This window comes from Schistocerca piceifrons, chromosome 1 (assembly GCF_021461385.2).
Source record: "Schistocerca piceifrons isolate TAMUIC-IGC-003096 chromosome 1, iqSchPice1.1, whole genome shotgun sequence".
Lineage (NCBI taxonomy): Eukaryota > Metazoa > Arthropoda > Insecta > Orthoptera > Acrididae > Schistocerca > Schistocerca piceifrons.
The window spans coordinates 1084039389-1084053372 of record NC_060138.1 but is presented as its reverse complement, the minus strand read 5'-3'; the positions used below and the strand labels follow the sequence as shown (position 1 = coordinate 1084053372).

The 13984-nt window shown below is 40.2% G+C and overlaps 1 protein-coding gene across 1 annotated transcript in view; it reads left to right on the top strand.

The window, feature by feature from the left end:
• Nucleotides 1-13984, top strand: part of LOC124798069 (apolipoprotein D-like) — a 226983-nt gene that overhangs the window by 73330 nt on the left and 139669 nt on the right. The window lies entirely within an intron of this gene.

Here is a 13984-nt window from a genome sequence, read left to right as displayed (position 1 = left end):
CATCTGCAGTGCATTAGTGGAGCTTCCATTTCTCATTTCTCTTGATGTACGCCTACATATTGGTAGGGCTTCTCTAACCTACAGCCACATACGCAATAAATCAATTTTTTACGTTGTGTCGTAGGTTCTCCAGTTTCATTGGTAAAGTTGTCACATAACACATTTGGCTTCATAACTTTCGAATTAACCTTCTTTGGAACAAGTTTGCTCATGTCAAATTTATAGCCCATCTCCACCATCCCTGAAACCTTGCATTATCATCATCATCGCCAAAACTCTGCATTTTTGAATAGGGTACTGATAGAGGGCAGAGGAGGAGAAGGAGGATATTAGTGTTTAACGTCCCGTCGACAACGAGGTCATTAGAGACGGAGTGCAAGCTCGGGTGAGGGAAAGATGGGGAAGGAAATCGGCCGTGCCCTTTCAAAGGAACCATCCCGGCATTTGCCTGAAGCGATTTAGGGAAATCACGGAAAACCTAAATCAGTATGGCCGGAGACGGGATTGAACCGTCGTCCTCCCGAATGCGAGTCCAGTGTGCTATCCACTGCGCCACCTCGCTCGGTCGATAGAGGGCAGAGAAGACAATAATGGGTAATGTCATATTGTGGAAAGAGTAGCAACCAAGTACCGAATGTGAAATCGCCGACATCAGAATAAGTGTATTTTACTTTCTGAAAGCGTGTACTGTTGTTACCACAATTGCACTATGGTAGCAAAGACTGTAGATATACTATTACAGCGCCAGTGAGCTCAGTTCGTACAGTTCACTAAATTTTTAAGTGAGGGGTGGTGTGAGCTTGCTAGAGGCTACAGCTTCCGAAGAAATGTTCAACAAGCCAGACAAGAGATTTCAGAAGCTTATCAGATTTTATGTCGATGCTCGAATATAGGCATGCACGCATGTCGTCTTGGTCCCAGAAGGCAGATTCATCCAAATCCATCATTGTTGTTGTTGTTGTGGTCTTCAGTCCTGAGACTGGTTTGATGTAGCTCTCCATGCTACTCTATCCTGTGCAAGCTTCTTTATCTCCCAGTACCTACTGCAACCTACAACCTTCTGAATCTGTTTAGTGTATTCATCTCTTGGTCTCCCTCTACGATTTTTACCCTCCACACTGCCCTCCAATACTAAATTGGTGATCCCTTGATGCCTCAGAATATGCACCACCAACCGAACCCTTCTCCTAGTCAAGTTGTGCCACAAATTTCTCTTCTCTCCAATTCTATTCAATACCTCCTCATTAGTTATGTGATCTACCCATCTAATCTTCAGCATTCTTCTGTAGCACCACATTTCGAAAGCTTCTATTCTCTTCTTGTCTAAATTATTTATCGTCCACGTTTCACTTCCATACATGGCTACTCTCCATACAAATACTTTTAGAAACGACTTCCTGACACTTAAATCTATCCTCGATGTTAACAAATTTTTCTTCTTCAGAAACGTTTTCCTTGCCATTGAAAGTCTACATTTTATATCCTCTCGACCATCATCAATTATTTTGCTCCCCAAATAGCAAAAATCATTTATTCCTTTAAGCGTCTCATTTCCTAATCTAATTCCCGCAGCATCACCCGATTTAATTTGACTACATTCCATTATCCTCGTTTTGCTTTTGTTGATGTTCATCTTATATCTTCCTTTCAAGACACTGTCCATTCCGTTCAACTGCTCTTCCAAGTCCTTTGCTGTCTCTGACAGAATTACAATGTCATCGGCGAACCTCAAAGTTTTTATTTCTTCTCCATGGATTTTAATTGCTACTCCGAATTTTTCTGTTTTCTGTACAAATTGTAAATAGCCTTTCGCTCCCTGTATTTTACCCCTGCTACCTTCAGAATTTGAAAGAGAGTATTCCAGTCAACGTTGTCAAAAGCTTTCTCTAAGTCTACAAATGCTAGAAACGTAGATTTGCCTTTCCTTAATCTATTTTCTAAGATAACTCGTAGGGTCAGTATTGCCTCACGTGTTTCAACATTTCTACGGAATCCAAACTGATCTTCCCCGAGGTCGGCTTCTATCAGTTTTTCCATTCGTCTGTAAAGAATTCGTGTTAGTATTTTCCACCATTAAGTCTCCGAATCTAGCACCATCACACGGTGACAGCAGCGTCAATTAACGCCCATTTCGCACGCAGAACCGTTTTCTCGAAGCAGTGGTAATAGCAAGATCGAAGTATGATGGACACCCCATCACCGGCATCCCGCCTGTGAAAGTGTAGCGACAGATCCAACTGGTAGGCTCAATGGCACAATATTTAGTGATGAAAACAGATTTAGCTTTAACGGCAGTCATAGTCCTTTATAACAGCAGCTTCGACCAAGCGATCAGCTATTATAAAAGACAGCGGCTCCAGACGTCATAATACAGGAAACCTGAGCCGACGAGGGCTAGGTGAGATAACACTGAACAGTGAAGAATACATCCAGCCTACTCTGTTGTCCTTTCAGTAACGTCCAGGATGTGTGATCTTCCAGCAGGAAAACGTCCGTGCACAAATTTTTCCCGTGAACCTTCATGCTTTCCAAGACAGTCATCGGCTGCATCGGCCTGCATGATCAAAAGACTTGTTCCCCATTGCCCATGTGTGGCACGCTATAGGACGGCGTCTGTCTGCCTCCCTTTGTCAGCAACATAATTTGACCAACCGTGATGAGAGACGTAACAAGCGTGTATGAATGCCGCTCAGAACGAACTGTATACAAAAGTGAGCATTTCTACGCATTGCTGCAGCACTGCCATGTACTTAGCTACTGAAACTGTTTTCCAACACGATCAGTGATAGTGATGAAACACGCATTGGACAACTCGTATAACATGTAAATATCGCTTCATGCTTGTGGCAACGCCTTTAGACATCCAGTTTTGGGGTTCGATTAGTGAATAAGGGAGTTTCTGCCTGTATTGCATGGTATTCGTGTACATAATTTTTTAACACATCCAAATGTACAACTAAAATTCATAGAACTATCCTTTAAGAATTTCAGTTAGCTCTGTTGATCGCTGGAATTGCTGTTCTAAATTGGCATCTTACATTATATGAAAGGAGAAAGTAACGGACAAACGGCAACAAATTACTGAACTTTTATTTTAATATTATACCGGATGGTTATAATTAAGGTGCAGCTACTCACGGAGGTCCAATGTTTGCAGTAGTTATTATATGATAGTGAAACTTGGTAGACATGCTGATGCGTTGAAGCGGAACCGTTTAAAAAAAAATGCAAGGTGTTCAAATTTGCTTCCGCCGTTTGTCGATAGGTGGCGAATACGGTAAGTAGCGGTCGAAAGAAACAGATCGCAGATGTGAGACAGCTAGCTTGGACCCCGGTCAACATAAACTCATTCAAAAATTAGTCAATTTGTGTCTGCATCATAAAACTGTTCTTGATTAAAAATGTCAATTTACGAACTTAATTCTCGTCATTTGCGGGTGGTACTACTGTTTTGTTTCAGTATGAAGAAAACAACGGCTGAGTCTCATCGAATGCTCTCAAGTGCGTATGGTAAGGACGATATTAGTGAAAGAACGTGTCGTGAATGGTTTCAACGCTTCAAGAACAGTGATTTTAACGTCGTAGACCGGCATAGTGCTGGAAGAGAGAATGTTCTCGAAGATGCAGAATTGGAGACGTTGCTGAGTGAAGACTCGCGTCAAACTCAAGAATATTTGGCACGATTAGTGGGAGTGACACAGCAAGCCATTTCAAAACGTCTCAAGGCTATGGGCATGATTCAGAAAGATGGAAGTTGGGTCTCGTGTGAGCTGAAACCAAGAGACGTTGAATGGCGTTTGTGTGTTTGTGCACAGATGCTTCAGAGGCAAAAACGGAAGGGATTTCTGCATCGCATTGTGACCAAGGACGAAAAATTGGTTCATTACGATAACCCTAAATGCAAAAAATCGTGAGGACATCCCGGCAATGCTTCCACGTCGACCGCCAAATCGAATATTCACAACTCCAAGATCACGCTCTGCATTTGGTGGGACCAGCTCGGCGTCGTGTACTAAGATGTGTTAAATCCAAATGAAAAAATCACAGGTGCTCGTCATCGAACGCAATTAATGCGTTTGAGCAGATCATTAAAAGACAAACGGCCTCAATACAGCGAGAGCCACGATAAAGTGATTTTGCAGCACGACAGCGCTTGACCCCACGTTGCAAAAGAGGTCAAAACGTACTTGGAAACGTTAAAATGGGAAGTCCTACCCCAACTGCCGTATTCTCCAGACATTTCTCCCTCTGTCACCTGTTTAGAAGAATTCACAGATTGGATCGATTCGTGGATCGCTCTAAAAGATGAACAATTTTTTCGATGCTGGATTCGTACACTGCCCGAAAGATGGGAGAAAGTAGTGGCCAGCGGTGGAAAATACTTTGAATGTTACATATGTAAGCAATTTGTTTCATTAAAACCTCAAATGATGGAGAAAAAACGGTGGAAGCGAAGTTGCACACCTTGTAGTTTAAATTTTGGCCACCACATGCAGATCTGGATCTGTACAGGATCTCGACGGCGTCTCTGGTGCTCATATGGAACAAATTGTATATGCGGCAGTTAGTAATGTAATCAACATCATGCTTTTCTCACTTGTTTGACCTTCACTGTCCACGTCCCATTCCTAGCCCATTAAATATCAAAATATTTTTATATGTCTTTCTTGCGTTTACATTGCCAAGTATGCACCTTATGGCCAAAATTGGAACTATTTGTTTTTCAGCTTAAATCGGTTCCGCGTTAAGGTATTAGAATATCTACTAAGCTTCGCTGTCATACGATAATTACAGCCCACACTGGACATCCGTGAACTGCTACACTTTAATTACAGCCACCCAGTACTTGGTGTCCTCTCCAACACTACTTCTTTTATCTCTGGTGGCAATTGATAAACAGCTCATTTAGCTACATATCCGTTATTTATTTTTATATATAAACTAGATGTGAAAACTTACGGGCTCGCACAGCATTTGCACAAAAAGTTCTACCTAAAAAAACATTTATTTAAAAAGTGGGGTTGAAAGCCCCCTCGATATCGAGGTCACTGCAGCGAACCTGTAAGGGTACAGGTTTTGCGAGAGTAAGGTATCTGGCATGGCCTTATCGAGGGATCCTTCAGGTATAAGGAAAAAGTAACTTAGGGTTACGACAGAAAATTAAAATCAGCGTGACTGGATTTGAATTTGTAGCTCATCACCCTTCAATATAAGTCATTATCTTAGTTATTGCTTGCAATCGATATATGGTGGCGAGAAACACATGGACCGAACCTTTCTAAGCAACAAAATCTAACATGGATGTTAGAGAAAGCTTTAAACACCTGTTTGGCAAATAACTCGTGTTTTCCGCCTCGCGTAACGTCACAGCACAAGTAGCAGCAATAAACATAGCGTTGTTTACGGACTGATGGTGTTTCAAAAATATTACAGACTTGGCGTCACCTGAAATCAGAAGAAATAACATTCTTTTTTAGATACAGTGGAGTGACGTAAAAATTCTATCTTAAAAACCAGTAATAACGCAGTTGTGTGACGTCAATGAATCTTCTTCAGCGAACATGTTAATATTTTACGCAAGCGTCGAATAATTTGCTAATGTAACACTGAACGCACTCGTAAACATGTGTGGAGATAACGCGTTAACTTTATAGATGTTGTAACTGCAAGTATTGCGTAGTTATATAGCAACACTAGGTCTGGAAGCAATGACATCATCGTTTCGGTCGCAGTTTCTAGAGATTAAGATAGGTTTTCAACTGACACTATTTGCTAAGGCCAGTCGTATCTCCGCGTTAGGATGTTGGTTACTAACAAAGAGGATCTCTTGTTCCTGTAAAGAAATTTGATTCAAAAGTAATGAATGTACTTAATTCCTTCAAACAATAATTGTTACGAGCCTTGACACGTCACAGTGACGACAACAGTAGCAGAATATGGGAACATATTGTCTAAGAAGTTTTATTCTGATCAAATTCACCTGCTTTTGGCTAAAATAAAATTCTCCCGTTACTTAATTTCGTAGCGGTCAGATTCAGAGTCTTAGTTGGGCTGCAGATAAGCTTGGTGACGGCGGATCGTGGTAATTGAAATTTAAGTTTTGCGTTATACAAAAGACATTGATCAGACTTACTGACAAGAAATTAAAAATCCGACTTATATAGAAAGTAATTCTGCGTATAAAGACGCGCGGGTAGGGCGTAAATCACATGTCATCAAACCAATCGCTTCCCAGTATAATTAGAAACTGAAATAGAGAAAAATTCTGGACATATCATTACTAACAGAATCTATATTGGGCTAGTATAAAATCAAAAAATGCATCTGAATACCATTATTATTATTATTTGTAATAGCATCAGTAACAAGAAAATGCATCCTTACATGCAGTCGGACAGTAGAAGAAAGACGATGATATTCCGGAAGCTATGTGTTTCTCATTAATTTGTTTTAAATTGAGTAACGAAAATCATAGCAACGATAGCTGTAGAGTAATACAGATAAAAGGTACAATTTTATCTTTGAAGTACAAGAGCAGATTGATTTATGACATGAAGTTAAGGGCTGTCGGGCTTGGCTGGCACTTGGATGGGTGACCATCCGGATCTGCCGCGTTCCGTTGGCAAGCAGAGTGCACTCAGCCCTTATGAGACCAAATGTGGAGCTACTTGACTGAGAAGTGGCGGCTCCGGACGCTAAAACTGGTAACGGCCGGGAGGATGGTGTACTGTTCACATGCCCCTCCGTATCGGCATCCAGTGACGCCTATCCGCAGAACATGACACGGCGGCACGTCAGTACCGTTTGGCCTTCCCAGGTCTGTTCGTAAGGAGTCAGTTATCACATACTGGTCCTCTTTAAACCTAGTATCAGTTCGTTTATAGGATTCCTATACCTTGAGTACAAAATAAACAGATGGAAAAGAATACCCTGACACGAGGAACTTTCACATTAGCAACTTACATGTTTTAACAACAGCTTAAACTCATAGCAAATCTTCAAAGCCGCAGTGCACGCCCTTCAACAGCATTTAAAATTTAGCCACTGAACCATCCCCTGATCGAATCCGCCTCGCAGATTAAAACGAGGCCTGGTATGCCGGCTAGCCTGGGTGTGGTTTTCAGGCGGTTTCTCACTTCCAAATAGGTAAATACCCACGCCCCACCTGAGATACAGAATACGCAGACACAGAAAACGTATCATGCTTGAACGTGATATGTGCTCCAGACGCACAGACGGATGAGGTACATAGATTGAGCATTCTACCATTCAGTCCTTCCACAGTTTTTAAATCGAGTTTCAAACTGCGACGACTTCATCCAGCCACATCGCAAAGAAACCACCGTAGACACATAATATACAATTGTATATTGGTTTTAAGTTAGTGCCATCAACGTGGATGAAAACACGTAAGTGGTTTACAAATGCGTACCTCACAAACATTACTTGTTCAATATGTCGAACAGCTTGAAAGTTTCGCTTCACACAATTACATCCTTACAAGTACCTAGTTTAGGATCTCTTTAAAACACTAAAAATCTGGGACACCCTGTAGCGCTACTCATAGTACTTCACTTAGCGAAGAATAAGGATGTATAGGCCCTCATCGAATCCGACAAGCTAGCAAGAATTGCCCAGATGGTACACTGACTGTGGTCTCTCACGTTTCCTCGGCGTACCTCATGGTCTACAAGTTTTTGGATTGGCAGGCGAGATGTCACTTTCTGTTTACACGGTATTTCAACAACGTTCCTAGTTGTCTCTGTCATTTTTCGAGAGCAGATTTATTTGCTTGCTGTTTGGACTCTGACCAAACTGTGGTTGGCTGGAATCCAAACGGCAAGCAAATAAATCTGCTCTCGACACTTGACGAACTAATGAACTTGTTCAATATTGGGTTAAAAGGAAACGACAACTCTGTCACAAAGTTAATAAACTCGTAGACTAGTACACCAACCTGCAGAAAAGATCGGGCTGGTTTATTTACACTTCAAATACGCTCTATCCAACTCTCCCGTAGTCGACTGAGTTGGGTGCATAATTTCTCTCCCCAAGCCTCTCCATCGCACCAGTCACACGCACGCGCACACACACACACAAACACATACACATTAAAGGGTGTCCGTCTTCGCATGTGCAGGCAGAGGCTTATGTCATTGAGGAGATAAGGCCAACTGGTCACAGACAAGGAAGTGCCAAATCCGTGATGAGGAAACTTCCGTTTCTGTTTTCTCTCGTAGTTCCAGCAAATCATACACTGTGTGTGTTTTGCATTCGAATAGCCAGCTTGTGTTTTCAATTCCGCCAATCAAGCTATTAGTAAACAAATTGATATTCTACATTTTCTACAGTTTTCTCTGCAAGTGTCTCACAGCGAAATTCAGTCACCAAAATTCTGATGCAGGTTAAAACACTTCAACATAGGTGCTGGAACAAGGCCTTAAAGTGTACAGCAGGGCTGTTTGGATATTGCAGTTACTGCACTTTGAATCTTGTCTGCCAATAGCCGACAATGAGTGTCTACTGTTCCACGGAACATGAGGCTATTGAAGTGTTCCAGCTATGTTTGAGTTGAAACTGGCTATCGCATATGTTCACTATTTTTATCCATGTGTGTCTTGGATACTAGTGATCCCTTTTACTCCTCCCGCATTTGCACACGCAAATCCTGCCACAGATTGTAAGTAGGCTGTTTATGTTTTCTTTATGTAAGTAGGCTGTTTAGGTTCTTATATTGGTAACGCCGCCGCCACGTAGCGCTCTCTGTATGAAAATGAAATCACTGGCTGTGCTGTGTGCAGTCTGTGGCTAGTTTGCATTGTTGTCTGCCATTGTAGAGGGGCAGCTGGATGTTAACAGCGCGTAGCGTTGCGCAGTTGGAGGTGAGCCGCCAGCAGTGGTGGATGTGGGGAGAGAGATGGCGGAGTTTTGAAATTTGTCATGAACTGCTATATTTATATATGATGATATCAAGGTAAATACATTGTTTGTTCTCTATTAATATCTTTCATTTGCTAACTATCCCTATCAGTAGTTAGTGCCTTCCATAGTTTGAATCTTTTATTTAGCTGGCAGTAGTGGCGCTCGCTGTATTGCAGTAGCTTGAGCAGCGAAGATTTTTGTGAGGTAAGTGATTTGTGAAAGGTATAGTTTAATGTTAGTCAGGGCCATTCTTTTGTAGGGAATTTTGAAAGTCAGATTGCGTTGCGCTAAAAATATTGTGTGTCAGTTTAAGCACAGTCATGTAGAAATTTTTCTAAGGGGACGTTTCATATGTCGACCCTTAGCCGAGGATACCTCACTGGAATCTTCTGATTTTTTCTTGTAGTTTGTGTAATTAGTGTAGCTATTGTTTATTGCTAGCGCGTAATTGTAGAGAAAATCTCCTTTGTAGTTGCAGTCTTTCATTGTTGTACAGTAAAACAGTTGTGGCATGCATGTAGATTTGCACCAAGTATTTCGCAGCTGCAATTAACTAGATATTATTTTCAGTGCTATGTTAATGTGTTCTCTTATTTTTGATCTTCAAATTGTGTTTTTCTGTGTTGTCGTGTGAAATACTGTGACAATAATGGCGTGTGAAAAACGTAATACTAGGCTCCAAAGTAAACTGAGAAATGACAGTGAAAATGAAAGCAGTGTGTTAGCGCCACCGAGTAATGAATTAACTGATGTTCAAAGTAGTAATTTGGTAACTGTGCATAGGGAAATGGAGCGGGCGGCAAATAATGGTGTAGACAGTGAAACAGGTAGTGAACAGGGAAGCATTATCGATCGATCGGTCGGCAACAGCTCGCCTCAGGAATCCGAAATGACAGGACACAATTTTACAAATACTGTAGATTCAGGTTTTGCGTCCTCACCGTTTTCTCAAATAAGTCAAGACACATTTTCAGCTTGTCAAAATGTGAATGTTGCCGGTGCAAATGCACTGCCGAAAAGAGTAGAGGAACAGATTCCAGACACTAATGCATTGTTATTACAACTAATGCAACAAATGGAACAAAATCAGAGACAAACACAGCAACAGTTAGACACAATGGGACAAAATCTTCAAAAGTTAGACACAATGGAACAAAATCAGAGACAAACACAGCAAAAGCTGCAAAAGTTAGACACAATGGAACAAAATCTTCGGAAGTTAGACACTACACTTGAACAAACACGTGAAGATTTAACTACTGAGTTACATAACATTGAATCGAAATGTCAAAAAGTCTGTAATGACGTAAAAACACAAATTTGTGAGCATTTTCAGCCTATTTTTTCGCGGCATGAAAATGCATTACAGAATCACGAAGCAGCCATAAAAGAACTGCAAACTATTGTTCATGAAAATCATGAGACCTTGCAAGCTAAAATGGACTCAGTTGCATCTACCGATTCGGTTACGCAACTTGCAAAAACTCAGGAAAACTTAAAGGACACAGTAGATACTCTGAAAATTGGTTCAGAAAGACACATGGAGGAAATTAGTTCATTATCAGAGAAAGTAGTTGAACTTTCGGATCAGCTAAATAATTTATCTGCGAAGGTAGATGATAATCTGAATGACACAAAACCGGTAGTGTTTAATGACACAGAAGAGTGCGAACAAATTAGGAAACTGAAACAAAATCTGAATCAAATTAATACGCAACACCAAAGAGAAATCCGGGAAGTACAAGATCAGCTGACATAGGTAATACAAGAATTACATATTTCAGAGGACACTCGGGAAGAGGAACTTAGAAATACGGAAAAGCCACAAAATAATAACACAGGGCATTTCGGTAATTATGAAAGAAATTGGCAAGGTACACCGAATTTTGAGATGGAACCGCCGACACGACGTAACAATGACCGATATGCTACTCGTCGACACGATGATTTTGACTATAAGCTGTTCATTACTACACGTAAATTCAAAACATTTAAGAATTCTGGCAACAACATTCATCCACAAGCATGGCTCCATCAATTCTCTCATTGTTTTCCTCCCAACTGGTCGTTAGAACACAGATTAGAATTTATGTGTGGCTACTTAGAGAATGAACCAGCTGTAAGAATGCGATCGGTCATTCACGATTGCCACAGTGAAGGAGAATTTTACCATGCCTTCCTCTCAGCATATTGGTCTCAAGCCACACAAGACCGAGTAAAACATGGCATCATAATGATGAAACATTTCGAACAATCTGAATTCTCCAGTCTTGTGAAATATTTTGAAGACATGTTGCATAAGAATCAATATCTTTCAAACCCATACAGCCCTTCAGAACTCATCCGCATTTGCTTAATGAAATTGCCTGAACATTTACGACATATTATTTTAGCAGGACGTTGCAAAGACGACATTGAAGCTTTTCAGGGACTGTTACAAGAATTAGAAATCGACACAGACAGTCGCGGGATGCAAAAACAGGAAAACAATCACTACAGGTCACATCCGTCACAATTTCGTGATGACAGAAACAATAACTGGACACGACAAGTCTATTCTTACAAAGCAAATCGTGACCAAAACAGACGCCACCCATATGACAACCACTGGCACAGTAATAACAGTTACAGAGAAAGATCGTATTTCTGTAGTAATGAATATGACAGAAATTACCATAGAAACAGACAATATGGGAACCAAAATAATTATTATCAAGGGAGACAGATTAACTTTAGATGCAATGGTCCAGCGCACAGTTACGATTCAGGGAGAAATTCTCCACCACATGACCGACAAACAAGAAACTATGTAAATTACCGACAAAACGACAGACGTGAATTTCATCAGAACTGGCGGGATTCTAACAGAGCTGGGCCCGCTCGCCAAGGCGAATTTGTAGAAGTTAGGTCTCCTAATCCCAATAACGACGCACGCCAACAAAGAGACAGACAATGACTCGCACAGCAGGCAGCCGCGTGCTCCAGCTGGCTCAGGGAAAAATAACATAGACGCTAACCTTGAGAAAAATTCCAGTATTCTTTACCGATGTATACCACTTGATAATTGCGTTAAAGTTGAAACTCTGCATAGTAGGAAGAGCAAAGGGTTACACCACATTTCTCATGTAAAACCATTTATTGTGAGATAATCTGCTTTTAACTTTGTCTTTGCCATAAAACTTTTCACTTCACATTTCTAGTATGCTTTGTCAGACTTAAGAAACTGTTAACATGCAACAATGTTTGAAGTTAAATATCCAGTCAAGAACCAAGAGAACTTATTTAAACAGAAATTACGAATGCATTGTTATAGTGAACAGACGACACAGTGTTGTTATTTGTACATTCTTGCTTGTTAGTTGCACGATTACGTAACGACTATCAGGCTTACATACTTAGGACACATACTGGTACTGCTAATGAGATTTTAATGCAACATTTTGGTTTACTTGAAAATACATTCTGGGTTTAAAGTACTTTCTGTGAGATACCAGAGGACACAGTGGTTAGTTTATGTGACAGCTACACGATGTTATCATGATGCTACTAATGAGTGACAATTTACAATGTTGCTTTTGCGGTGTTTCTGTTTTATATCTGCACAGTTTTTCTGTATTATTCTGGAAAGTAAAACTTGTTTTAGTAGTAACTTTTGTGGTATAGCTACAAGGAGACAGCCTTTTCTGTAGCACAACAATATGTTACAGCACAGTACTTTCTTCATCACGGCAATAAGTGCAATAAGTATGATATCTATACATAAAGCATTTCACTTTGTTTATCATGAGGTCAGTACATTGACTTCTACAGAACTTAGCTTTTGGAGGACGATAACTACGACACTTCCACAAAGATTATCTTACAGCAAGACGCACATTTAGCACTACAGTACACGTATTTGAGTGATTAATTTTGTACTTAAAACATTTATTTTTAAAGATTTTTGAATTACAAAGAAAGTTTTCCGTGATACATTTCATTCCATTGCTGTAATCTGTAACACCTGAGGGTATAATTACATTAATCCTCAGGGGGGTACACACTTACTTTGTGTACCATGTGTGTGGCAACCACAAGGAACCCTAGCTAATATGGTATTTGCTTATACAACTTTACACATTGGTACCATATTTCTCTAACACACAAATTACACAGCTATCTGATCATGTAACTGAGAGATAAACTTTTTTTTATTACATCAGTGACAGATGTTTACGCAATTACACAGTTGGATAACTTCACACTTATGAAATTGTATTTTGTCTGTACTGTGTGAACTGTTCATATTTTTTCGGACCCATTGTGATACTATGAGAGCTTTGAATGATGTATTTGGTATGAGATCATGATTTTTAAAGTACGTTTGAGGCAGATGACATTATTTACATGAGCAGAGAATTTTTTTTAGGTTTTGAAATTATTGGAGGAAGCTACGACGATTTTGAGAGTTGACTAAGATGTTATGATATTATTACGACGACGATGTGTATTATACTGTTGAGGTATGTTTATGATTAATAAGATGATGATACCATATATGAGGAGTTTGATTATGCTACGTATTTCTTATGATGAAATACTGAAGGAGTGTCGACGAATAAGGTAAGGAATAATGAGTAGTGTTTAGGGACTCTGGTTTGTGAAAAAGGTTGTTGGAAACCAAGATTCGTACTTTAAGAGTTATGAAATGTGTGTAAATGCGTGAATGTATCACAATGCTGGCGAAAATTTCTTGAACGCTGTTATATTTACAGGATTTTGTTTCTACACATTTGTAATGCAAATTTTCGACCTGTGAAATTTTTATATGAGACTGTCACTGTAGCGAAAACTGCTGTCGTAAATATTTCCATAAGAAAGTTAAGTGACCACCTGCACGTAATGCGTCGTGGGCACGCAGCTGTGTCAGACGCCGGGAGAACAAGTCATTAGTGAGTGCCTCATCAGAAGCACAGGTAGAAAAAAAAGAAAGGGGAGGCCATTGTCCTCGCTATTGACATTTCCTTGTTGAAAGCATACTGTGGAGCTCGTAATTTATGATATTTACTAAAATGTCTAATGA